This window comes from Mustela nigripes, chromosome 8 (assembly GCF_022355385.1).
Source record: "Mustela nigripes isolate SB6536 chromosome 8, MUSNIG.SB6536, whole genome shotgun sequence".
In the NCBI taxonomy this organism is placed as follows: domain Eukaryota; kingdom Metazoa; phylum Chordata; class Mammalia; order Carnivora; family Mustelidae; genus Mustela; species Mustela nigripes.
Window position 1 is genome coordinate 39,149,962 of NC_081564.1, and position 27,231 is coordinate 39,177,192.

At 40.0% G+C, this 27,231-nt stretch overlaps 1 long non-coding RNA gene across 1 annotated transcript; it reads left to right on the plus strand.

The window, feature by feature from the left end:
• LOC132023502 (uncharacterized) lies at positions 1 to 27,231 on the plus strand. Its single transcript, XR_009405973.1, has 3 exons — positions 1 to 63; positions 4,355 to 4,530; positions 27,117 to 27,231. It is a non-coding gene; the product is annotated as an uncharacterized LOC132023502 (long non-coding RNA).

Below are 27,231 nucleotides of genomic sequence, written 5' to 3' on the forward strand. Positions count from 1 at the left end.
TTGAAGGAATATGCAAGTTTTGAGTAGAAGAGTATCACTTCTCTTTAGTCTTTCTGACATTAGGTATGGTGAGTTTTTAATTAACAAAACAATCTCGCTAATTCCTCTTTTTTGCTGTTGTTTTCAGAGATATTTTAAAGGGAAGTTGGGAGAGACTTCGATGGTGTTATGTTGGTAAAAGGAAACTGGGGCGTTAAATAAGATGGGGTCTTGAGGCCTAAAGAAGACACAGAGAAAGGCCACCTCTTTATTTAATTTCATTGGTAGAGCCAAGAGACCATTATTGGAAGCAGTGTCGCAAGGAAGTGCCAAATAAGATCCCAGGGTAAACAGGATCACCAGTCCAACTGGGGCTTGAGTTGGAGATAAAGCTTGGCTACAAAGCCAGGAAACTGGTGGGAGATGGTAGAGGAAAAAGTCTGAAGCACGAGGATCATGCTAGAGTGGCATGGAACATGCTAGACCAGGTGAGAATAGTTCCTGAATTAGTATGGTTGAGAGCATCAAGTTTAGACTCAGACTGTCTTGGTGCACCGTGTAAGTGTCAGGGATTCTTGTTTCCGTTACTGCAGCTGACTATAGCATCTGTACCCATGTCCACTCAGGGTATGAGGCTGCAGGAACATTTAAGAGATATAATTATTTAACATCTTACTATTATATAACCAGTTCCGGGGCGCCTGGGTGGCTCAGTGGGTTAAAGCCTCTGCCTTCAGCTCAGGCCATGATCCCACGGTCCTGGGATTGAGCCTGGCATCGGGCTCTCTGCTTAGTGGGGAGCCTGCTTCCCTTCCTCTCTCTGCCTGCCTCTCTGCCTACTTGTGATTTCTGTCTGTCAAATAAATAGATAGTCTTAAAAACAAAAACAAAAAACCCTTTTATAATATGACCAGTTCAGTGCAGCATGAAACAAAAATAGGAGACAGAACTTTTGGAAGGGAGTAGATAAAATTCTCATTTTGTTTAAGTGATATGACTGTGTGTTTAGAAAACCTATTTGGCAACTGTTCAAAACTAGTATAATTTTATCATTTTTTATTGCTATTTTTATTATGGCAACTATAGGACAGATTTTTAGGTCAGTAACTTTCTGTATATCATCTGTAAACAGCTAAAATATGATGGAGAGATGTCTCTCTTATAGTAGGAAAAAAACTTATAAAATTCTTTACAGAAAATACACTAGATTCTATGAGGAAAACTCCAAAATGTACTCAGAGAAAAATAATAATTTGAGTAAATGAATGAAGCTACCATCTTCCTGAACAAGAAAACTCCGTATTCTAACAATCAGGTTTAACAAAATTCCAGTTAAATCTCAGTTCAAATTTTGGGACAGAATTTTACCTAATGATTCTAAACTTACCTCATTGTTAGAATGAGTGACAAACAAGATGAGCTTTGGGCAGTAGTTAGCAGACTTGATTGCATTAAGAGCCAGGTCTTGAAGAATAAAAATGTTCACCTGCCACATTTTTCTTTCTCTCTCTCTCTCTCTTTTTTTAAAGATTTTGTTTTTAAGTGATCTTGATACCCAAAGTGGGGCTGGAACTTAAAATCCTGAGATCAAGAGTCTCTTGTCTATGGACTGATCTAGCAAGGCACCCCCAGATTTTTCTCTTTCAACATGAAAATAGTTATACTGATTCCATGAAAAAAAAAAAAATCTCTTACTCTGTCTACTCTGTTAAAGAATGCCAATAAGAAAATAAGTGTTTCTTTTTAGTCCTTTTTTTTTTTTTTCTTTTTAGTCCTTATTACTTACCTTATTACCTTATTGCTATCTGGGGATATTGAAGAATTAGGGATTTTTTTTTTATTCCTACATTTCTGAGTTCACCAAGTGACATATAATACCATCTCTTTTTTCACACTCGGAAAAAACCTTGTGAGGGAGGTTTTATTTATTATCAGCTTTACTTTTTTTTTTTTTTTTAAAGATTTTATTTATTTATTTGAGAGAGAGAGAGCACAAACAGGAGGAGTGGCAGAGGGAGAAGAAGAAGCCGACTCCCAGCAGGGAGCCCCACACTGGGTTGGATCCCAGGACCCTGGGATCATGAGTTGAACCGAAGGCAGAGGCTTAATGGACTGAGCCACCCGGATGCCCCTATCAGCTCTGTAGAGGGAAAAACAGATTACTTACCCAAGAGAACTTGACAAAGCCAAAGAGTGAGTCAGTGGCAAAGTCCAGAGTTAGTCCACTCCATTGACTATAACATTCCCTGTGAATCTAATGAGCCAGATCCCGTGCCAGGTAACAGGGACGCAGACCTCGCATACCTGGGTCCTTCCTGACCCGGGTTCCTCCTACCTCCTACCTCTGCTGGTAAGAGCAAGGTGAGCCCCATGCAACAACCTGAGCACCTTGCTCCCTTGGTGAAGGACGTTCTTTTCCACCAAGTCCTGGTCTTTCCCAGCTGAGGCAAATCCTTGTTGTCCTAGAGACTTCTTTCCCCCTTGTAACAGATAGAATGTTTTTTAATGATTCCTGGCTTGTGTTTCCTCACGATAAGCTGGTTTCTGTTTCCTGAACCCTTTCCACTCCGGGGGCAAGGGCAGGAGTCACCTCCGGAAGAAAGAGGATATGGTGAAGGGGAATGTTCTGTCAGACAGGAAGGGGAGGGGCAAAGTCTGCCCTTCTTCTTACGGTCATTGCAGACCAGAGTGGAGCTGGAGGTATGAGAGTGCCAGGTTAGGTGGGTTCCGATGTTCTTTTTGGGGTCCAAGACAAGGTCACACAGTATGGTTGGGACAGAGAATGAAGTATGTTTTCCTAAACCTCTGTTGATTCTCAAGAAGTGGTACCACACCCTCTTGCAGGTGAGTTTGATGGATTGGGGAAGATGCAGAAGGGGTTGATTTGAGGACTGGGAGCCTTGTGGGTCCCAAAGGGGCAAAAGTGGGAGGACCCGGCAGCAGAGGCTTGGGTGTACCCACTGGGCAAGGGCACAGTTCGAGGGTGAGGTATAGCTCAGAGGAGGTGACTATAGGAGAGAGAGCCCGCTGGACACTTGACCAAGCCCTAAACTACTCTAGCAGCAAACTTATAACAAACACACATGGGACCTTGCCTCTAAGGCCAGCAGCTGCCAGACAGTGCACCATCTAAGCACCTTTTATCTGAAAGACATCAAGAAGATACATAAATCCTGCCCATCTTCCCAGAGTAAAGAAGAAAGGGTGGATGAGACAACATTTACGAGTTGGAGTATTTTATCTAAAGGCATTTACTCAACCAAATAATTTTTTATCAGCCCTAACGGGAAGCTGAACTTTGGACCAGTTGCTTACACTGAAACAAACCTGCATAAATGGGAAAAAATAGAAATAATGTGAAGAAATCAAGCTTTCCTCTTGATACCTGAGAAATGAAGAGGGTGGAGTAGAGGAGGGATATCTGCTTGCAAATGAGCAATCAAAGGGAACAAACTTGAAATTGTTTTGGCACATTTGAATTGTATAATTTTACAACCTTGCTGCATTCTATATCCTCCATGTTATAGGAACTGAAAGGTTGCATTAAAATCAAGTGGGCCTTTGGGAGCCATGGATTTCAGAATGATTATCACTATCTCTAAAGAAATGAATTACAGCAAAATAGCAGTTACCATTGTGGCTACTGACAGATTTCTTCTGCGTATGCAATTTAATACAAATTGTGTTTTGGGGAGGGACATCTGGGTGGCTCAGTTGGTTGAGCATCTGATTTTTTACCTCAGCTTGGGTCTTGATCTCAGGGTTGTGATTTCAAGCTCCACCTGGGGATGGACACTACTTTAAAAAAAATTGAGGGGGAAAGGGAGTGCTCAAAAGGAAAAAATAAATAAATAAATAAAGCTACTGCATCAGGATAACTGACCATAGCTTTCCCGGCTAATCTATAAAAATATGTCTGTGTCGTCCTCAGTCAATATTTAAGCAAATTAAATGAACTCTTTTGAGACTGTATTCTTCTCTATTCTAGACAATAAACCTTTGTGTTTTTATAATAGTCTAGAATTTACCTTTTCTATCTGATGCAAAAAGTTAATCTTGTGACACGGGGGGAGATGTACTACTATCTCCATTTTTCAAGTTTAGAAAATGTCCCTTGGCGTTGAATAATCCATAACTTGGGTCCCACGTTTGCCCCCACATCTTTACATTTTATGGATCCTATCAGATATTATAACAGTGCCCATGGAAAACAACCCCACGTTGGTGTTACATGGGTCTAAGATTCTAACCCAACTAAGAATCCTTTTGGAGGAAGCCTGTGTGTGGTGTTTTAATCTTCTAAAACCGATTGGAGCAAAAGGGAAAGAAACCTGTCCTAAAGCACCTAAACATAGAAACTTCTTTTGTATCCCAGGTGTGGCTTCCACAGACCAACCTGTGATGCTGTATTGGTCTGACAGAACCTTCACTTCAATGATGTCTGTCTGAAATGTCTCCAGATGATTTCTGTACTGTCAGATAAAGCCAAACTGTGGAAACAAACAAACAAAATGTCCTAGGATTGCTTATGGCTGTAGAGCCATCAAGCAGGTAAGAGAAATAATGTGCAAACCCAGGCCTTCTGATCTTTAGTCCAGTGTTTATTTCATAGCACCAGTGATTTCCAGGGTGTTATTTCTGGAACCTTCTTCCTCCCAATACACGAGACAGAATAGGATCAACTACCCTGATTCAAGTGGGAATAAGGTGGAATCCTGGCCACTCCTTCCCAGTCCCTGGAGCACCTCCATGGAGGTGTCTCTGCAGCACCCCAGGACTCCACTTGAAAACCATTGCCCTGTGCCACGCTACTCCCAAACCACTTCAACCTCCCCCATTTCCAGCTATAATTACGTGGTGTTAAGAACAGAGAGCCTGACATCAGCTTGTGAGACAAGTAATTTTGGGCACAGAGTAAATCACAAAAATGACAGTATGGTGAGAAGAAACATGCCAACTGAATTTAAAGATATAGACGTGGTTTAATTGCTCCTCTTACAATATACCATCATTACTGTCTGCTCAAGTGCTTTGGGGCAATTGATTGCTGAGATATTGTGACTTTCCATGATGCAAACATTCAACTGCCCATTCAGAACTGAGATACATGAGGAGGAGTCTCCTATAGCAAACATCCGTTACCCATTAAGGCTGTGTGCCCCACATCTGAATGAGAAAGCGGTGGTGGTCAGGAGAGGAAATTCTGCAGAAGGTGGCAGTGGCAAGACCGCCAGCAGACCACTCTGAGCTGGTTCTCCTTCAGTCTGGCCGCATGTGAACTCTGTACAGCAGTCCAAAGGATGATGCCAATGAGGAGAGGGCCTTTTATCAGAAACTCTGTCCTAATCCAGCCATTTTTAAAGCTCCCTCACAAGAAAGGAGAGACTTGGGGCTCTTCACACATTCTGGTGACCCCACGCCTGAACAAAAGAGTTTTGTAAAGGAACTCTTTGTAGGAGGACTCTGTCCCACCTTGTGTATAACCTCTGCAAACATACTTTTTAAGGTTTTCATCATTGGAACACATTCTGTAAGTTGGAAAAAAAAAAGAAGAAGAAGAAGAATTGTAGAGAAGGGTTAATAACGAAAAGCAGTCCCCACTCTCAAGAGGGAAAATTATTTTTAACTCTTCTAGTCACTTCTGTTTTTATTCTTATGGTGATTGCCTCATGTCTTTAAATAATATGCTAGCATTGCTATTTCTTGATGTAGTATTTTCTGAAATTAACTGTTGAGTCCGTACTATGAAAGATGAAAATTTAGCTTTGCTCTACCTCTTCCCCAGCCTCTTTCCCAATAGATTTGTGTTCTTTTTTTTTTTTTTAAGTTTTTATTTTAGTTCCAGTTAGTTAACATACAGGGTTATATTAGTTTCAGGTGTAGAATCTAGTGATTCAGCAATTCTGTACATCACCTGTTGCTCATCATGACAAGTCATTCCTTAGTCTCCATCACCTGCTTTACCCTCTCCCTATTGCCCACTCCTCTGGTAACCATCAGTTTGTTCTCTGTAATTAAGAGCCTGTTTCTGAGTTCATCTCTCTCTTTCTCTTTGCTTATTTGTTTTCTTTCTTTCTTTTTTTAAGATTTTATGTATATATCAGAGAGAGAGAGTGAGAGAGAAAAGGAGGGAGCAGGGGAGAGGGAGGGAGAATCAGACTCCCCACTGAGCAGAATCCGCAGTGTGGTCAATCTTGAGCCCAAGGCAGGTGCTTGACCAACTGAGCCTCCCAAGTGTCCATTTGTTTTGTTTCTTAAATTCCACATATGAGTAAAATCATATGGCATCTGTCTTTCTCTGACTGACTTATTTCGCTTAGTATAAGACACGCTCCATCCGTGTTGTTACAAATGGCAAGATTTTGTTGCTTTTCAAAGATTTTATTCATTTATTTTAGAGAGAAAGAGCAAGAGCGAATGGGGGGAGGGGCAGAGGGAGAGAGAAAATCTGAAGCAGATTCTGCATGGAGCATGGAGCCTAACACAGGGCTCAGTCTCAAAGCCCTGAGGTCATGTCCTGAGCCAAAATAATGAGTTGTACACTTAACCTGACTGAGCCACCAGGTGCCCCATTTTATTCCTTTTTTTTTTTTAAACGACTGACTAATATTCCATTGTACACATATACCACTTCTTTATCCATTCCTCAGTTCATGGAAACTTGGGCTGCTTCCAATTTATGTTATTTTGAGCTCTTCTCTTGGTTATAGTTACAATTTTAAATAAACACCTTCATTTCTTGTTCTGTCAACTATTGACTTTATCTCTTTTCCCTCCTATTTTCTTTTACCTCTCTTTTTTTTTTTTTTTTAGAGGATTTTTTAGCCTGACATCTGGAAGAAGGATTTTCTTTTTAGTATTTTATTTATTTACTTCACAGACAAGAGATCACAAGCAGGCAGAGAGGCAGGCAGAGAGAGAGAGGAGGAAGCAGGCTCCCTGCTGAGCAAAGAGCCCGATGGGGTGCCCAATCCAAGGACCCCAGGCTCACAACCCGAGGCTTCAACCCACTGAGCCACCCAGGCACCCCTCACCTCTCCTCTTGATTTCTATCACTCAGTCTGTCATCCTTCTGTTGTCAATGGCCATGACCTTTACATTCTGCTATGAAACTGAAGTTGACCCTTGAGCAATACAGATTTGAACAGTCCAGGTCCACTTATATGTGGATTTTTAAAAAAATAAATACAATACAGTACTACAAATGTGTTTTCTTTCCTTATTATTTTATTAACAACATTTTCTTTTCTATAGCTTGATTGTAAGAATATAGTATATAATATATAATCCACTGTTTATATTATTGGTGAAGTTTCCAGGTAACAATAGGCTGTTAGTAGTTAAGTTCTGGGGGAATCAAAATTTATTCAGGGATTTTTGACTATGTAGGGATTTGCATCCCTACGCCTTATATTGTTCAAGAATCAACTATATAACTAAATCTTTAGATTAATTCTAAGAATTGAAAATCAGGGGCACCTGGGTGGCTGTCATTAAGTGTCTGCCTTTGGCTCAGGCAATGGATGATCCCAGGGTCCTGGGATCCTCATTGGACTCCCTGCTCAGTGGGAAGGCTGCTCCCTCTCCCACTACCCCTGCTTGTGTTCCCTCTCTCTCTCTCTCTGTTAAATAAATAAATTAATAAAATTTAATAAAAATAAATAAATTAATAAAATCTTTTAAAAAAAGAAAAAGAATTGAAAGTTAATTAACTATGTTTATTATAATAATGGCACATGCTGTTGGTTGCCTACCTAGCATCTACCCTAACCTCATTTAACAAAATCTAACAAGACCCTGAGTTTTTCAGGTATTACCCTCAACCACTTAGCCAAAATTTTCTGGGCCAGACAAAGGATTCCAGATGGGCTATTCAGATTTCCTCAAATTTGGGTCTGCATCAGAATGACCTAGGAGGCTTATTAAAACAGACTGCTGAGCTACATTCACAGATATTCTGACTCTATAGATCTGGGGTGAGGTCGAAGAGTTTGCATTTCCAGCAAGCTTCTAGGTTAATGCTCATTTTGCTAGTTTGGGGTCTATGTGAAGTATGGCCATTGCAGTAACTGGGGTATTGCTCTGGCTGCTTTAATAGTGATCAGAATAAATGGACAGAATTTACTTCTCTATCACATAAAATTCAAAACTAGAAGTGTAAGAGGATTAGCTTGGTGAAAATACCTTGTATCCCAAGTTTCCTTCTATCTCTTGCTTTGTTATCTCCTTAGAAATTGCCCTCATCTTATTTTTAAAGCTGACTCACTACTACCAAACCTTCATACTAGCAAAAGGGAAAATGTGAGGCAGTGGAGAGCATATAACTTTTTTTTTAAAGATTTTATTTTGTAAATATTTTATTTATTTATTTTTGCAAGAGAGAGTGAATGGGAACATGAGTGTGGGGGAGGGGCAGAGGGAGAAGCAGACTCGGCTCAATCCCAGAACCCTGGGTTCATGCCCTGAGGTGAAGGCAGACTTAACTGACTGAGCCATCCAGGCACCCTAAGATTATTTTATTTTTAAGTAATCTCCACACCCAATGTGGGACTCAAACTCACAACCCTGAGATCAACAGTTTCATGCTCCACTGACTGAGCCAGCTAGGTGACCCCATACTACTTCTTTTATTTATTTATTAATTATTTATTTTTCTTTAAAAATAATTTATTAGTTTTTGATCACAGAATGCAGGGGGAAGCACAAAGGCAGTGCCTGTGACCCCTTGGCTTCCCAGGCTATACATCTGGAACCACCTCTATACAAAATCAGTCTTGGCCATACTACTTCTTTTAAAGGAATAATCCAGAAATTGCCCACATCTCCAATCATATCCTAGTGGCCAGAATTTAGTCACAGGGTTACACTAGGAACAAGGGAAGCTGGGAAATGTAGTTCCTAGGTTGGTGATTATGTGTCCAGATAAAATTCAAGGTAGTTCTGTTATCGAAAAGGAGGAAGAAGAGAATGGATATCAAGTGGCAATTAGCAACCTGGGCATTCTGGTTCCATTCTCCTTTCCAGCAATTCTTTAGAGGAACACATGACACACCTTTAGCCAGTGAGACAGGAAAAGATGTCTGCTGAGGGTTTCTGAGAAAGTATCCTTTTCTCCAGGAGAGACATAGTATCTTCTTTGGGGTTCTATCATGTTGGATATGAACCTTAAAAAAGAACAAAAGAATAGCGGAAAGGCGCCTGGCTGGCTTGGTCAGAAGAGCATGTGACTCTTGATCTTGGGACTAGGTTGCAGCCCCATGTTAGATATAGAGATTACTTAAAAATAAAGTCTTTAAAAAAAAGCAGAGCAGCTGGTTTCTTAATACTATAAGAAGAGCTAGCCTGTAGACAAAGCTTACAAAGTAAAGCTGGCAGGGAGAAAATGGAAAGAACTTATGTGCTCAATGAAGACCCAGAACCACTGAGTTAAACAGTAACCCTGAAGCTTCCCTACCTGTAGTGCCCTTGATATGTCAGATAATAAGTTCCCTATTCTTTAAGCCACATTGGTTTTTTTCCTGTAGTTTGCAGCCAAATCATCCAAATGAATAAAGTGGCTTTCTAATTGTTTTTCTTTCTTTCTAGTTTTGCACTGTAGGCCTTTTTATATGGGCCTAAAATCTCAAAGTTAGTATGAGAGAGTAAACACCTTCCCTTTTTTCTTCTAGCCTCTTACTTGCTGGCTAGGTCTGCTGCATAGCTGTCACCCTGAGACTTCCCTGAACTACTTTCCTCGTTGGAAACCACCATTTCTTGCATGCCGGTGCTTTTCCTTGGTTTATTCCTTTGTCTTGCTGAGGCATACCGCCAAGTAATTTCCTAGGAAAAGATATGTGGGAAGTGAATTTTCAGAGTCCTTGCGTGTTGGGATCTGTAGGCAGATTGGCTTCCTTCTCAGGTATGGCCTCTCCATGCAGCCTTCAGACTGGAATTGCCTCCACTATGTTTTTTTCTCTCTTTACCACTTTCTTCTTTGTCTTTTGGGAATTTATTGAAAGATTTAGATCACTGATGGCGCTTTTCTCATCTCTTGATTGCTCCTCAATTATACCTCTTTATTTCTTTATTGTCATTTTAATGAGGTCTTAGGAAGAAGATCACATAAATATGTCATTCCTCCATCTTGAACCAGAAGTTTTATCCCCTTTTAATAAGACTATTAAATAATTCAGACTTTGAAACTGAGTCATTAGATTGGATACTTTACATTTCAGTACTCTGTGAAAGAACATCTTACTATTTCTGAAAAAACAATTTTTTGTTTTATCTTGAAAACATTCAAGATAAAGTTAAGTGAACAAACTGTATTTGCTTGGGAATTTTCACCCTCTCGCTTTCCTGAATGTTCTTCAAACTACAATCAGGAACTAGAGTTTCTACTGTCTGTTTTCCATTAGTTATGAAAAATTCTTTTTTTTTTTTTTTATCATTAACGCCAAAAATCTGACTAAGCATCCAGGCCAATAGAAATTTACGCTTCCAGGGGCACCTGGGTGGCTCAGTGGGTTAAAGCCTCTGCCTTCGGCTCAGGTCATGATCCCAGGGTCTTGGGATCGAGCCCCACATCGGGCTCTCTGCTCCGCGGAGAGCCTGCTTCCTCCTCTCTCACTCTCTGCCTGCCTCTCTGCCTACTTGTGATCTGTCAAATAAATAAATTAAAAAATCTTTAAAAAAAAAAAAAAAAAAAAAAGAAATTTACGCTTCCAAAAGAAGTTTGGGGGTTGTTTTCCTAATAATTTTTCAATAATTCAGTTGAAATTCAGTAATTTTTTTCAATAATTAAATTGAAAAGAAAGAAAAGAGTTCTTAATTTCCATAACCATATGAAGTAAACATAAAAATTCCATGTCAACAGGTACAATGGAAAGAGCATGTAAACAATAACATCAAAATGGCTGAAGGTTAATGGACCATTTAAATATGCTCAGATGTAATGAATGCAAATTAGCCTTTCTTGAGAGCCTACTCTGCGCCTTGTAACTTTCATATATGTGATAATTAATGCCCTTAATCTTGTAAGGATCTTATTTCTATCATATTGCTAAGGAAACAGACTGAAGTAATTACCTTGAGTGAAGTTACTGACAGGAAGGAATTGGCTGGGTTGGGGTTCAGTTCCACTTTTACTGAGCCCCAAAGCTTCTGCATTTTGCACCTCTTCATCATTCCACAAGATAGGTGGGTGCATCCTTTCCTATCTGTATTTATTTCCTTGTGCCTCTGTAACAAAGTGCCACAGCTGGGAGACTTTAAGCAACAGAAGTTCATTGTCGCAGCTTTGGAGTTTAGAAGCCGTAAATACAAGGTGTTGGCAGGGTCATGATCTCTGTTCCATGCCTTTCTTTTAGCTTCTGTAGTCATAAGTGATCTGTGGTATAACTGGGCTTACAGCTGCCTCACTCGTCTTTTCCTCTGTGGTCACATGGCATTCTCTCTGTGTGTGTTTCTCTCACATAGTCATCTTTGTCGTCGTCTTTTTTTTTTTTTTTTTAAGATTTTATTTTTAGGGGCACCTGGGTGGCTCAGTGGGTTAAAGCCTCTGCCTTCAGCTCAGGTCATGATCCCAGGGTCCTGGGATCGAGCCCCACATCGGGCTCTCTCAGAGAGCCTGCTTCCTCCTCTCTCTCTGCCTGCCTCTCCACGTACTTGTGATCTCTGCCTGTCAAATAAATAAATAAAATCTTAAAAAAAAAAAAAGATTTTTTTTTTTTTTTTTTTGGCAGAGAGAGAGAGAGAGTACAAGCAGGGCAAGTGGCAGGAAGAGGGAAAAGCAGGCTTCCGATGAGCAGAAAGCCCAATGTGTAGCTCAATACCAGGACCCTGAAATCATGACCCGAGCTGAAGGCAGATGCCCAACAGACTGAGCCACCCAAGTGCCCCATCACATGGTCATCGTCTTATAAGGATATCAGTCATAATGGATTAGCACCCAGCCTCCCACCCTAGGTCAAGTATGACCTCATCTCAGCTAATTGTATTTTTAATGACCCTATTTCCAAAGAAGATCACATTCTTTTTTTTTTTTTTTAAGATTATATTTGTTTATTTGTCAGAGAGAGAGAGCACGCACAAGCAGGCAGAGTGGCAGGAAGAGGCAGAGAGAGAAGCAGGCTCCCTGCCGAGCAAGGAGCCCGATGTAGGTCTTGATCCCAGGGTCCTGGGATCATGACCTGAGCCAAAGGCAGCAGCGTAACCAACTGAGCCACCCAGGTGTCCCAGAAAATCACATTCTTTAAAAAAAAAAAAAAAAAGTCACATTTTGAGGCCTAGGGAGTTAAGATTTCAACATGTCTTTTTAGACACGGTTTTAACCTGTAACACCATCTAATTTAGGTTTCCTTCTCTATCAGAACTCTATTTCAACCATGTCCTGATGAATAAAAGTATTAGTATTGTTGAGGAAGAGAAGTTTTCTACAACCCTTCAAAATTCTTTTGGCTGGGCTAAAAATTAAGTTGATATGAGACAGATTAACAGAAGCAAGTTGAATTTAATTACTTATATACTTGGGACTCTATAAGAATATGAGGTCCACAAGCAGTTAGATAAGTGAGGCTTATATTCCTTTCAGAGCTAATGAGAAGAAGGTAGGCACCTGGTACCTGAAAGGGAAGGAAGACAATTCACAAGAAGATTAGAAAAAAAAAAGACTAAATGGGGTGCCTGGGTGACTCAGTCAATTGAGTGTATGATTCTTGGTTTCAGCTCAGGTCATGATCTCAGGGTCATGAACTTGAACCCCATGTTGGGCTTCTCATTCAGCAAGGAATCTGCTTAAGTATTCTCTTCCTCTGCTCACCCCCACCACTCTCTCTCTCGCTCTCAAATAAATAAATCTTTAAAAAAAAAAAAAAAAAAGAGTAGATGGAGTAGATGCTCAGGAAACAAATGTGGATGGGTCACACAAAAACAAATGGAACAGAGAACAGAATTTTAACAGACTTTGCTAAGCTCCTCCCTGTCTACCACACCTAGTTTATATCATACTGTAATTATCTATGGCGATAGCTCCTTTCCAGGAACAGGTCCACTAACTAAACTGTTTCAGGCAGTTAGGCAGAAGATCAAGGGGCCTTTGTTTTTTTATTTTTGTTATTTTATTTTGTTTTTTAAATAATCAGTCTAAAATAATCCATATACCAGAGACACACTTTGAGGTGGCACGATTGCTCCCCTACATTAAATAAAAGTTCTAACACAAAATTTGCTCACATAATACCATAAGTACGGTAAAATTATCATTGAAGGAAACTTGGTTTTTAAATCTTAAATCTATATTAGAATCATACTGTTGAAATATTTCAATGGATCATTTTTCTTTGTGTTAAATTTTTTCATACATTCAAATATACGCTGGAGGGCACCTGGGTGGCTCAGTTGGTTAAGCGACTGCCTTCAGCTTAGGTCGTGACCTTGGAGTCCCAGGATCAATTCCCACATTGGGCTCCCAGCTCCATGGGGAGTCTGCTTCTTCCTCTGATCTTCTTCCCTCTCATGCTCTCTTACTCTCTCTCTCAAATAAAGAAATGAAATCTTAAAATATACACTGGAGTTATATCACATTAGCAGTAATTGAACAACTAATTCCTCAAAAAAAATCTCACTAAAGTGATTTCAGGGTATTAACCAATGTATTGTGATGACAGTTAGGTCTTTTAGAATGTAAAGATTATCCTCAGAGAGTCGACTGCCCTTTTTGTAGACTCTGAAACATGACTAAGATAAATTTGGAGCTCATTTCAATGCTAAGTCTAATTATTATCACTTAAATATTTATGGTGCTCTTGTTTCATTGCTGTTGGTTCTTCCAGAAACATCTAGCTGCCCATTAAGACTAGATGTACCTGCTGTGTACTAATGTTTTATTTATTTGAATAGAGAGTAGATTGGACCAAACATATAAATAGGAGTATTTCATAAATGTAAAAAAAATGAAGTTGTTTTTGGTGATTAAGATACCTTACTGTGTTCTTTATAAAAGGGAATGTGTACAGTCTTTGAATTCCCCTGGCTGGAACAGTGATCGATCGATTGATCGATCGATCTATCCAGACTATAGCATAGGGCCCCTTTCAGGTGTCTAAAATTATCAAGAGGGATGAAGTCCTGTTTGCAAAAGGTCACACATTTACATGTGCCTTGCATAAATCATTTTGCTCATGCTGCAGTTCTGTTACTTCTGTGGTTTCATTTCCCTTAACTTACAATCGATCATCAACCCCCATCTTCCAGAGAAACAGGTTTAGTGGGAGGCAATGCCATTTTCTGGTTATCCGTATTGTTCTTCTAAGATTCCAGACGTGGGGAAGTTCATTCCTTTAACAAAAGTAACCCAACTCCTCCCTAGACCCTCCAGCTTTTTAGTTTAGGAGTGTGTGTGACTAAGAATATGTCTATTTATACAAAACCTACACATACAGCATGAAGAACCCACCCTGCTTGTTTGCAAGTCCATTTCCTCTGCAACTATTTCAGAGTATCCTTGGGATAGAGGAGAAGTGCTTCTCCTTTCCATACTCCTATTCTGTTCCTCACTTTACCCCTCCCTCCCACCACCCTCTGGGCTTCTTTGTCATTCCTGTCTGCTCTTTCACAGACATTTCTCCACACCCTGTTCCTCTCTCTAATCTCTGCCCCTCTTACACCGTGTGCAGAGCCCTTTCTCATTTTTCCCAAAGGATATAAGGCAAGGCTGCCATGTTTAACATATTTTAAGTTTTGAAACTAACATAAGGTAACTATTTTTGCAGAAAGGGGAAATTTAAGGCTGGGTTACCTGTTATTACTGTCAGTGGCATCCATTGACCACACCCTTCAGTTGGGGTCTTCTGGGACCATCTGTCCTCTATTTCCCCCACCTCCCCCACCCCCTGGCCCTCCTCTGTGTTGTCTGGGCCCACTTGCTCCTTTTAAACTGCCTCATCTCATACCACATTTAGGTAAAGGAAACAGAAATTCCCTAATAATTAAACAAAAACAAAAACAAAAAACTGTGCTCCAAATGAAGACCCTTCTACATTCTTGAGAGGCACATTAATAATGGCATTACATTATCAAACAGCACCTACTGTCCCATCCTAGTCTGAAACACAGGCACCCCGATTACTCAGCGGCCAGCCTTCCCTGAGAACAATGGACAGAAAGGGCACTGGGAAGGTCCCTCCTGGAATAAAATAAAGGTCTCTTTCAAACTTTTATGCAGAATGCAGACACTGCTCCAGGGTTACATCAGCGCTTTAAAATTCTTCCTGCTACTGAAATGTGTCAACACTACCTTGTGAAGATATGTTCTGGGTTACGTATTACCATGTTAGTGATGGGAGAGGTCTCAAAGAACGGGGACTTTCCCTGGCCTCCCGACCATCTGTCTCATGGGGACCACTCACTCAAAATAGATTCTCCTCCTGGTTCTGTCACCTGTTAGCTCTGTGTCCTTGGATAAGTCACCTGAGCTCCCAGAACTTTCATAATCCCACCATCAGAATGGGGAAAATAGTACAAGCCGCGACATGGCTTTAGAACTTTGCAGGAAGTGAGAATATAAGAAAGTAAGTACTTATAAAATTGTATGCAAATGCCTACTGTTATGATTACTAAATCTTAGTCCATTGTAAGAGAGTCTTGTGATGAACAGATGCCCCAGAGAAAGTAGTTTTTGTGGATTCTGGGATGTTTCTAGAAGTTGGTTGGAAGCTGGAAGGAAAGGAACACATTTGAATATAGTCATTTATAATATCTAAAGTTATTATGCCAGGATTTTGGTGGACAGAGTTATTAAAATAAAATAACAATAAACAATTTTAAAATAAGGTAAAATAATAGTTAAATTCAAAAAGGAAGGCGAAGGAGTAAGCTCTGCAGGAGAGTGTGGTGCATGAAAATAGGAGCTCTAGCTAGGATAGAAGCCAGGTACCCTGGGTGCAAAATGTTCCACTAGCAGCAAGAACTTGATGGAGATACTTAGCCTTTCTTTGCCTCAATTTCTTCATCTATTAAAAAAAAAAAAAATGGCCTAACACAAGAAATATTAACCACTCTTATATCTGGATAGCCTAATGATGGTCTACCCCAGATTTAAGGAGACTTTTCTACTTAAGTTCAGAATGCTTAACTGAAACCTTTGAGTTTGAGAATTGTACTTTATGTGTCTGCTAGTGAATGATGTGAACTAACTCCCATCATCCTCCCCTTCTCACTCTACCTTGCAAGGTCCTTCAGTATACATACTTGTATGTTTATGAATTACCATTGCACTGCTATAAAACATCTTAGTTTTTATTCACTCTCTCCTGATTTGTGCACCAGATTTCACGCTATCACTGTGGCTCTCTTTGCCACAGTATTGTACTTGGTTCTTTCGGGGAAGGCGGGGAAGTGAGAAAGAGGTAGAACTGTCTTACAAACTGTGTTTGCATTGAACATTCTCAAATGCTGTGCCACACACATGTGAGCATGTGTGATGTGTGTTTCCTTTTGCATTGTTTACTCAGATCCAGCTGGTGGTCTGCTTTTCTTCCTGGACTTTCTTCCCTGCTTCCATCTGACAACAGTGGTTTCCCAGTTTGTGTGTTTATGGAATTCATTCGTTCCTTATCCACAAAAATCTACCTCCATGACCTCAAAATGTATGTGGGTGTGCCTGTCAGGGACAAACAGTAGAGGCGTTGTGTCTTGGAGCCAACCTACACTCTGTATAAAGAGATCCCAGGACAAGACCATTTACTTTGGGCCAAATGTCATTTACAGATAGAAAAAGCTGGTCCTTTAGTTGAATGATCTCAAAGCTCTCTGGGGTGAGGAAATGGGCAAGGTCGGTAGGCAGTTTCAGGCTGAACCTGTTTGGTTTCTTTTTGCTGCGGCAAGGTGACCACGGCTGAGGATTTTGCTTTCTCTGCTCTGAAGTTTCACAGCTTCCCTGGTGAGCTCCAAGGTGAATGAGGTAACTGTCTCACTTTATGCAAACAGGGGCTGCTTTGTAACCCAGACAGCCGGCCTAGTATTCTAGTGAGACAGGGGCATGTTCTCAAAGAGACAGCCGGACTCGCGAGAGCATCACCTTCCCTGCGCCAGAGTACCTGGTGAGCTTCAGAAGCATAAATCCACCATGTAAAGTGCCAACAAAGGGAGCTAACTCTGTGACTCAGTATTTATAACAGAAGGCAGGAACCTGTGATGTGTTTGTTTGCTCTGGGATCACGTGTCTCCCGATCTTTCGCAACAATGATGCTGAGAAGCACAGGCTTTCTTGCTCTCCTTTCTTGTTTCCAGAACTCCATCAACTGGCATTTTCCAGGACACCACCCCTTACCTTCTTTTCTTGGCTTTAGTTTTATTTAGTTTAGTTTAGTTAGCTATTTATTTAGTTTCATTTATTTTATTTTTTTTAAAAGATTTTATTTATTTGACAGGGAATGAGAGAGAGAGACCGGCAGAGGGATAGGGAGAAGCAGGCTCCCCACTGAGCAGGAAGCCCCACATAGGGTTCAATCCCAGGACCCCGGGATCATGAGCTGAGCTGAAGGCAGCCCCTTAACAAACTGGGTCACCCAGGTGCCCCTTGTCTATAGTTTGAACTTTATTGTTCCTTTCTTTTCTTAAAAATTATTTTTATTAGCATATATTATTTGCCACAGAGATACAGGTCTGTGAATCATCAATCTTTTTTTTTTTTTAAAGATTTTATTTATTTATTTGACAGACAGAGATCACAAGTAGTCAGAGAGGCAGGCAGAGAGAGAGAGAGAGAAAGAGGGAAGCAGGCTTCCTGCGGAGCAGAGAGCCCGATGCGGGGCTCGATCCCAGGACCCTGAGATCATGACCCGAGCCGAAGGCAGCAGCCCAGACCACTGAGCCACCCAGGCGCCCCTGTGAATCATCAATCTTAACATTTCACAGCATTCACCATAGCACATATCCTCCCCAGTGTCCATAGCCCTCCCATCCCCCAGCAGACCCAAGTTTGTTTTAATCTCAATTAAGAGTCTCTTATGGTTTGTCTCCCTCCCGATTCCATCTTGTTTCATTTTTTCCTTCCCTACCCTCTAGACACCCTGCCCTGCCTCTCAAATTCCTCATATCAGAGAGCTCATATAATAATTGTCTTTCTCTGATTGACTTATTTCACTCAGAATAATTCCATCCACGTCATTGCAAATGACAAGATTTAATTTCTTTTGATGGCTACATAGTATTCCATTGAATATATATATATACCACGTCTTCTATAATCCATTCTTCTGTTGATGGACATGTAGGTTCTTTCCGTAGTTTGTTGTGGACATTGCTGCTATAAACATTTGGATGCGCATGCCCCTTCAGATCACTATATTTGTATCTTTGAGGTAAATATCTAGTAGTGCAATTGCTGGGTCATAGGGTAGCTCCATTTTCAACTTTTTGAGGAATCACCATACTGGTTTCCAGAGTGACTGAGCCAGCTTGCATTCCCAACAATAGTGTAGGAGGGTTCCCCTTTCTCTGCATCCTTTCCAACATCTGTCATTTCCTGACTTGTTAATTTAGCCATTCTGACTGGGGTGAGGTGGTATCTCACTGTGGTTTTGATTTGTATTTCCCTGATGCCGAGTGATGTAGAGCACTTTTTCATGTGTCTGTTGGCCATCTGGATGTCTTTTTTGCAGAAATGTTGTTCATGTCCTCTGCCCATTTCTTGATTAGATTATTTCTTCTTTGAATGTTGAGTTTGAGAAGTTCTTTATAGATTTTTGGATACTAGCCCTTTATCTGATATGTCATTTGCAAATAACTTCTCCCATTCTGTCAGTTGTCTTTTGGTTTTGTTGACTATTTCCTTTGCTGTGCAAAAGCTTTTGATCTTGATGAAGTCCCAGTAGTTCACTTTTGCCCTTGCTTCCCTTGCCTTTGGCGACGTTTCTAGGAAGAAGTTGCTGCAGCTGAGGTCGACAAGGTTGCTGCCTGTGTTCTCCTCAAAGATTTTGGTGGATTCCTGTCTCACATTGATGTCTTTCATACATTTGGAGTCTATTTTTGTGTGTGATGTAAGGAAATGGTCCAGTTTCATTCTTTTGCATGTGGCTGTCCAATACTCCCAATACCATTTTTTGAAGAGACTTTTTTCCATTGGAAATTCTTTCCTGCTTTGTCAAAGATTAGTTAACCATAGAGTTGAGTTTCTATTTCTGGGCTCTCTATTCTGTTCCACTAATCTATGTGTCTGTTTTTGTGCCAGTATCATACTGTCTTGATGATGACAGCTTTGTAATAGAGCTTAAGGTCCGGAATGGTGATGCTACCAACTTTGGCTTTCTTTTTCAACATTCCTCTGGCTATTTGGGGTCTTTTCTGGTTCCATAAAAATTTTAGGATTATTTGTTCCATTTCTTCGAAAAAAATTGATGGTATTTTGATAGGGATTGCACTAAATGTGTAGATTGCTTTAGGTAGCATAGACATTTTCACAATATTTGTTCTTCCAATCTGTGAGCATCAAACATTTTTCCATTTCTTTGTATCTTCCTCAATTTCTTTCATGAGTACTTTCTAGTTTTCTGAGTACAGATTCTTTGCCTCTTTGGTTAGGTTTATTCCTAGATATCATACGGGTTTGGGTGCAATTGTAAATGGGATCAACTCCTTAATTTCTCTTTCTTCTGTCTTGTTGTTGGTGTATAGAAATGCAACTGATTTCTGTGTGTTGATTTTATATCCTGACACATTACTGAATTCCTTTACAAGTTCTAGCAGTTTTGGAGTGGAGTCTTTTGGATTTTCCACATAAAGTATCATATCATTTGCAAAGAGTGAGAGTTTGCTTTTTCTTTGCTGATTCGGTTGCCTTTAATTTCTTTTTGTTTTCTGATTGCTGAGGCTAGGTCTTCTAGTACTATGTTGAATAGCAGTGGTGATAATGGACATCCCTGCCATGTTCCTGACCTTCAGAGAAAAGCTCTCAGTTTTTCCTCATTGAGAATGATATTTGTAGTGGGATTTTCATAGATGGCTTTAATGATATTGAGGTATATACCCTCTATCCCTACATTTTGAAGAGTTTAACCAAGAAAGGATGCTGTACTTTGACAAATGCATTTTCAGCATGTATTGAGACTATCATATGGTTCCTGTTCTTTCTTTCATTAATGTATTGTATCACATTGATTGATTTGCTGATGTTGAACCAACCTTGCAGCCCAGAAATAAATCCCACTTGGTTGTGCTGAATAATCCTTTTAATGTACTGTTGGATCCTATTGGCTAATATTTTGGTGAGAATTTTTGCATCCATGTTCATCACAGATATATGTTCTGTAATTCTCCTTTTGGGTGGTGTCTTTGTCTGCTTTTGGGACCAAGGTAATCCTGTCCTCATAAAATGAGTTTGAATGTTTTCCTTCCATTTCTATTTTTTGGAACAGTTTCAGGAGAATAGGTATTAATTCTCCTTTAAATGTTTGGTAGAATTCCCCTGGGAAGCTGTCTGACCCTGAGCTCTTGTTTGTCGGGAGATTATTGATGACTGCTTCAATCTTTTTACTGGTTATGGGTATGTTCAGGTTTTCTATTTCTTCCTGGTTCAGTTTTGGTAGTTTATATGTCTCTAGGAATGCATCCATTTCTTCCAGATTGTCAAATTTGCTGATGTATAGTTGCTCATAATATGTTCTTATAATTGTTCGTATTTCTTTTGGTGTTGGTTGTGATCATCACTCCTCTTTCATTCACGATTTTATTTATCTGGGTCCTTTCTCTTTTCTTTGGTCAGGGGTTTATCAGTCTTATTAATTCTTTCAAAAAAACAGCTCCTAGTTTCGTTGATTTGTTCTACTGTTCTTTTGGTTTCTGTTTCATTGATTTCTGCTCTGATCTTCTCCTGCTGAGTTTAGGCTTTCTTTGCTGTTCTTTCTCCAGCTCCTTTCGGTGTAGGGTTAGGCTGTGTACTTGAGACCTTTCTTGTTTCTTGAGAAAGGCTTGTATGGCTATATACTTTCCTCTCAGGATCACCTTTGCTGTGTCCCAAAGATTTTGAATAGTTGTGCTTTCATTTTCATTTGCTTCCATGATTTTTTTTTTCCATTCTTCTTTAATTTCCTGGTTGACCCATTCATTCTTTAGTAGGATGTTCTTTAGCCTCCATGTATTTGAGTTCTTTCCAGCTTTCTTCTTGTAACTGAGTTCTAGCTTAAGAGCATTGTGGTCTGACAATATGCAGGGAATGGTCTCAATCTTTTAGTATCGGTTGAGACCTGATTTGTGACCCAGGATGTGATCTATTCTGGAGAATGTTCCATGTGCACTAGAGAAGAATGTGTATTCTGTTGGTTTGCTATGGAATGTTCTGAATATATCTGTGATGTCCATCTGGTCCAGTGTGGCATTTAAAGCCTTTATTTCCTTGATGATCTTTTGCTTGGATGATCTGTCCATTTCAGTGAGGGTGGTGTTAAATTCCCTTACTATTATTGTATTATTGTTGATGTTTTTCTTTGATTTTGTTATTAATTTGTTTATACAGTTGGCTGCTCCCATGTTAGGGGCATAGATATTTAAAATTGTTAGATCTTCTTGTTGGACAGACCCTTTAAATATGATACAGTGTCCTTCCTTATCTCTTATTATAGTCTTTGGCATAAAAATCTAATTTATCTGATATAAGGATTGCCACCCCAGCTTTCTTTTGATGTCCATTAGCATGGTATATTGTTTTCCACCCCCTCACTTTAAATCTGGAGGTGTCTTTGGGTCTAAAATGAGTTTCTTATAGACAGCATATCAATGGGTCTTGTTTTTTTATTCATTCTGATACCTTGTGTCTTTTGCTTGGGGCATTTAGCCCATTTACATTCAGGGTAGCTATCAAAAGATATGAATTTAGTGCCATTGTATTGCCTGTAAGGTGACTATTACTGTATATTGTCTCTGTTCCTTTCTGGTCTATTACTTTTCAGCTCTCTCTTTGCTTAGAGGACCCCTTTCAATATTTCCTGTAGGGTTGGTTTGGTGTTTGCAAATTCTTTTAATTTTTGTTTGTCCTGGAAGCTTTTTATCTCTCCTTCTATTTTCAATGACAGCCTAGCTGATATAGTATTCTTGGCTGCATATTTTTCTAGTTTAGTGCTTTGAATATATCATTCCAGTTCTTTCTGGCCTGCCGGGTCTCCGTGGATAAGTCTGCTGCCAATCTAAATTTCTACCATTGTATGTTACAGACTTCTTGTCCCAAGCTGCTTTCAGGATTTTCTCTTTGTCACTAAGACTTGTAAGTTTTACTATTAGATAATGGGGTGTGGACCTATTTTTATTGATTTTGAGGGGGGTTCTCTATGCCTCCTGGATTTTGATGCTTGTTCCCGTTGCCATATGAGGGAGATTATCTATTGTAATTAGCTCCAATATACCTTCTGCCCCCCTCTCTCTTTCTTTTTCTTCTGGAATCCTAATTATTCTATACTGTTTTGTCTTATAGTATCACTTATCTCTCGAATTCTCCCCTCATGGTCTAGTAGTTGTTCGTCTCTCTTTTGCTCAGCTTCTTTATTCCCTGTCATTTGGTTGTCTTTATCACTAATTCTCTCTTCTGCTTCATTTATCCTAGCAGTAAGAGCCTCCATTTTTTTATTGCACCTCATTAATAGCTTTTTTAAATTTCAACTTGGTTAGAGATTAGTTCTCTTATTTTCCCAGAAAGGGATTTTATTTCTCCAGAAAGAGATTCTTTAATATCTTCCATGTCTTTTGTGAGCCCATGTATCACCTTGATAATCTTTGTTCTGAACTCTAATTCTATATTGATTAGGTCCCTAGCCTTCGATACTGCCTCTTGTTCTTTTTTTTTGTGGTGAGTTTCTCTGCCTTGTCCTTTTATCCAGATATGAATATATGGACAAGAGAATAAAATACTAAAAGGGTGGCAAAGACCCCAGACAAATATACGCTGAGTAAATCAGAAGAGACCCGAAACTGGGGGAAGAAGAAAAGGGGGGAATATATATATATATATATATATATATATATATATATATATATATAGACTGGTGAATGGAACAGAGCCACCCACTTGATTTTGGGTATATTCTGGACTCTTAGAAGTAATAACTCCCAAAATTTTAAAGAAAGAAAAACTTATTTATATACAAAAATAAGGGTAAACATGAGGAAGGGATGGAATATGGCTTCAAAAAGGTTCTCAAAAAGGAATTGATAAGTTGGTTGAAAAAAATAAAAAAAAATAAACAGAAGAGAGAGTATGATCAGACTGGAGACTAGAACAAAGCCATATGCTAGATTTAGGGTATATTTTGATCTATTAGAAGCAATTGTATCCCACAATTTTAAATTTAAAAAAAAAAACCTATATGTATACAAAAAATAAGGTTAAATACAATGTAGGGATAAAATATGACTTTAACAATAAAAATTTAAAGATTTTTAAAAAAATGTATTGTTAAGATGAAATAGTTTAAAAAAAAAAACATTAAAAGAGGAAAAGTTTAAAAAAAAATAGAATAATCAGGGCACCTGGGTGGCTCAGTGGGTTAAAGCCTCTGCTTCTGGCTCAGGTCATGATCCCAGGATCCTGGGATCAAGCCCCACATTGGGCTCTCTGCTCAGCAGGGGGCCTGCTTCCCCCTCTCTCTCTGCCTGCTTGTGATCTCTGTCTGTCAAATAAATAAATAAAATCTTTTTAAAAAATAGAATAAAAACAATAAAATTTAAGAAATCACTTTGCAGGACTAAAGGATCATGGGGAAAATGTCATGAATTCTATGAGTTGCTTTTCCCTAGCTCTGGATTTCAGAGTTCTCATTGATCCATGAACTTGGGCTTGGTTGGATGTTTTTGCTGATCTTCTGGGAGAAGGGCCTGTTGCAGTGATTTTCAAATGTCTTTGCCCGAGGTGGAATTGCACTGCCCTTGCTAGGGGCCAGGCTAAGTAATCTACTTGGGTTCACTCTCAAGAGTTTTTGTTCCATGAATGCTTTCCATACAGGTTTGGAAGATGGGAATGAAAATGGCGGCCTCCCAATCTCCGGCCCATAGGAACTGAGAGCTCCGGGCCCCACTCCTCAGTATGCTCTCAGAGAAAAGCAGTCAATCCCTCCCATCTCCCTGGTCTCCAGCCACACTCTGAGCTCACGTGGCCTTTGACCGAGTGTTTCTATCTCTGGCGCATGGCCCAGTTTGGAGTCTCCAAGCCCAGCGATTCCTGCTGCACTCTCCCTTGCTGCTCCTCCCAGAGGAGGAAGGAGGGGGGGCCTCCCTGGATCTAGCATTTGTGGGGTCCCTGCTTAAAGAGCAGTGGCCTGAATGTGCCTTGGATCATGGCTTAAGGTAACCCCCAGCTGAGAGCTCACTCCTCGGCTCCAGCTCCGTCTCTGTAGCCAGCTTCACCACTTCAATACTTGGCAGCTTTGCCACACTCAGACACCCCTGGTCTCTCTGTGACCTTGTGGGTCCTGAGACCACACTGTCCCCGTGAGGGCTCCAGCCCCCACTTAGCTTCTGGAGCAACGTCCCTCAGTGGAGCAGACTTCTAAAAGTTCTGATTTTGTGCTCCACTGCTCTACCACTTGCCAGGACCTGGCCCTTCCCCCCGCAGTCTATCATCCCATCATTTCGGATTCATTTCTCCCTACGCTCTGCCTTCCAGAAAGTGGTCAATTTTCTGTTCCTAGAATTGCTGCTCTTCTTCTATTGTATCTCCTGTTGCATTTGTAGGTGTTTGGAATGATTTGATGACTATTTAGCTGAACTTCTGGGACCGAATCCTGTTTCAGTCTGCTACTCCTTCACCATCTTGCTTCCTCCTTCTATTGTTCCTTCTTAAAAAAGAATGTTTATTTATTTATTTGAGGGAGAGAGAGTGCATGTGAAAACACCTAAGTGGGGGGAGGGGCATCTTAAGGGAGAGAGAATCTTTTTTTTTTTTTAAAGCTTTTATTTATTAATTTGACAGAGAGAAATCACAAGTAGACGGACAGGCAGCCAGAGAGAGAGAGTGAGAGATAGGGAAGCAGGCTCCCTGCTGAGCAGAGAGCCTGATGCAGGACTCGATCCCAGGACCCTGAGATCATGACCTGAGCTGAAGGCAGCGGCTTAACCCACTGAGCCACCCAGGCGCCCCAAGGGAGAGAGAATCTTAAGCAGGTTCCCTAGTCAGCACAGAGCCTGACATGGGGCTCTATCTCACAACCCTTAGATCATGAACTGACCTAATCCAAAACCAGGAGTGGTATATACTTAATCGACTGAGCCACCCAGACAGCCCTATTGTTCCTCTTAATCATTTAAAATGGCACATTGTGTTCATACAATATGTTATGTATTTAGAAATTTTATTCTGCTTTTTAAAAAACTCAGTGTATTTTGAGCATTTCCCCCATGCTATTACATTCCTTTAGAAACATGAATCTTGATGATTATATAATATGACAATTTATGTCCTATGATTGCTTAACTATTACCTTTTTTTTTTTTTTTGGATTGTCACTTTTCAGTATTGCACTTATTTCTGATGCTAGCCTTTCATCTGACTGGAATGCCTCTGGGCAAGTTCCCTCCTATGGTGACATAAAATTCAATTAAAATGATATTAAATAATCAATTAATAAAAGTGTGCCATTCAGGTATGCTTGCTGTAAGGAAAGAAAAAAATCTTTTCCCCCTCTCTGTCTTACTTTTAGTGTCTGGGACCTGCAAATCAGACTGACAAATTAATTAACAGGAGAAAAACAGAGGTTTCTCATGGCCCGCATCATACATGTGTGGGGCTACTCCAGAATGAGTAACTCAAAGAGGGTTTAGGTAGCATCTTAATAAAAGAATAATGATATTGTAGAAGTATGACAAGACAAAAGCTTCTGGGGGTGGTACGTTATAAGAAGGCAAATGTGTGGGGAAATTAGGGAAGATCTGGGCACATTAATAAAGTTTGTTATGTAGATTCTTGGTGCCATCTTTAGGCTGGTAAGAGTCTAGAGTTGTCTCTGGTGGTTCATTTCTGTCCTTTCTGGTAGAGAGGGGAAGGGAGGGCACCTTTACAAACTTATGCCTTGGTTTTTGGCAAATGGGGAAGGAAGAGAACTTTTCTTGTATCTACTTTTCCTCAGTTGTGTTCACCTCAAAATAATCTTTATGCCCAAGTGGTGCATTTAAGGACACATCCTACTACCTTCTGCTGCCCTTCATGTCAGTCATTTTCACCGATGCCAGCATCCTCTTCTAAGGAGACTTCTGCCTCCAATGCAGATACCAACTTAGGGGGTCTTATCTGAACCCCCTGGGCCTTTCTGCATCAGTCACAACTGAGAGGACCAGGTGGATGCCAACCCAAGGGCAAGCTAGAGGCAATGCTGTGGACCCATGGGAGAGGACAACCATGTCAAATTCAGAAGCTGTGAGATCAGAAGGCAGTTACCTGAGGTAGGGAAAGGGAGAAGATGCAGAAAGAAGCCTTGAGGGAGAAAACACAGTGAGAGACATACTGGAGATTTGAGTTTCGAAACTGACTCTGCCACTTGACCTTGAGAAATTTATTTAACTCCCGCAAACTTCACTATTCTCATCTGTAAATTGGATATCATCCCCTTTACCTCATAGCTTTTGGGGGAGGATTAGAGATAGAGTGTCTGTAAAGGGTATATAACAGAATAGGACCTCACCAAATGGTAGCTATTATTATGCATAAAAATATTTTTTAGAAAGGAAACAAATACAATAGAATCTTCTAAAATTATCACTTATAATAAAGAATAAAGCATATGGAGGAAGTAAAGGATTTATATAACACAATAGCTAGATTTTAAGTTCTTAAGACACAGTCTGTTTTAATGACATGTTAATACTCTGTACTTAGTACCTTACAAATCTTAAGTGTTTGATGAATGTGTATTTCTTTCAATAAATAGCTTCAAAGCAAGATTTTTCTTTTGACTCTAGTACCACTCAGATACCTAGTTGGTTGAGCATTTTTACCAATGGAATCACCTTGCCAAGACTTGCCTCAGTGTAACTTCCTAAGAGCCTTGCATGTGGAATCATTGCAACAGTTTTTCCCTTTGAAAGTTGGGGTTTATGAGACCATTTCGTCCTTCAGTCTATTCTCTACTCCTTTTAATTTTCATTTGCTCTTTAGTTTCTACCATATTTCTCTGTTTTTACAGGCAGGCAAAACAGAGCAAACAAAAGACCTTTCATAAAAATAACTTCTTACTCTAACTTCTGTGCACGAAATCTGCTGAGAAGACAAATAACAATCACAAAAGGAAGGAAAACATA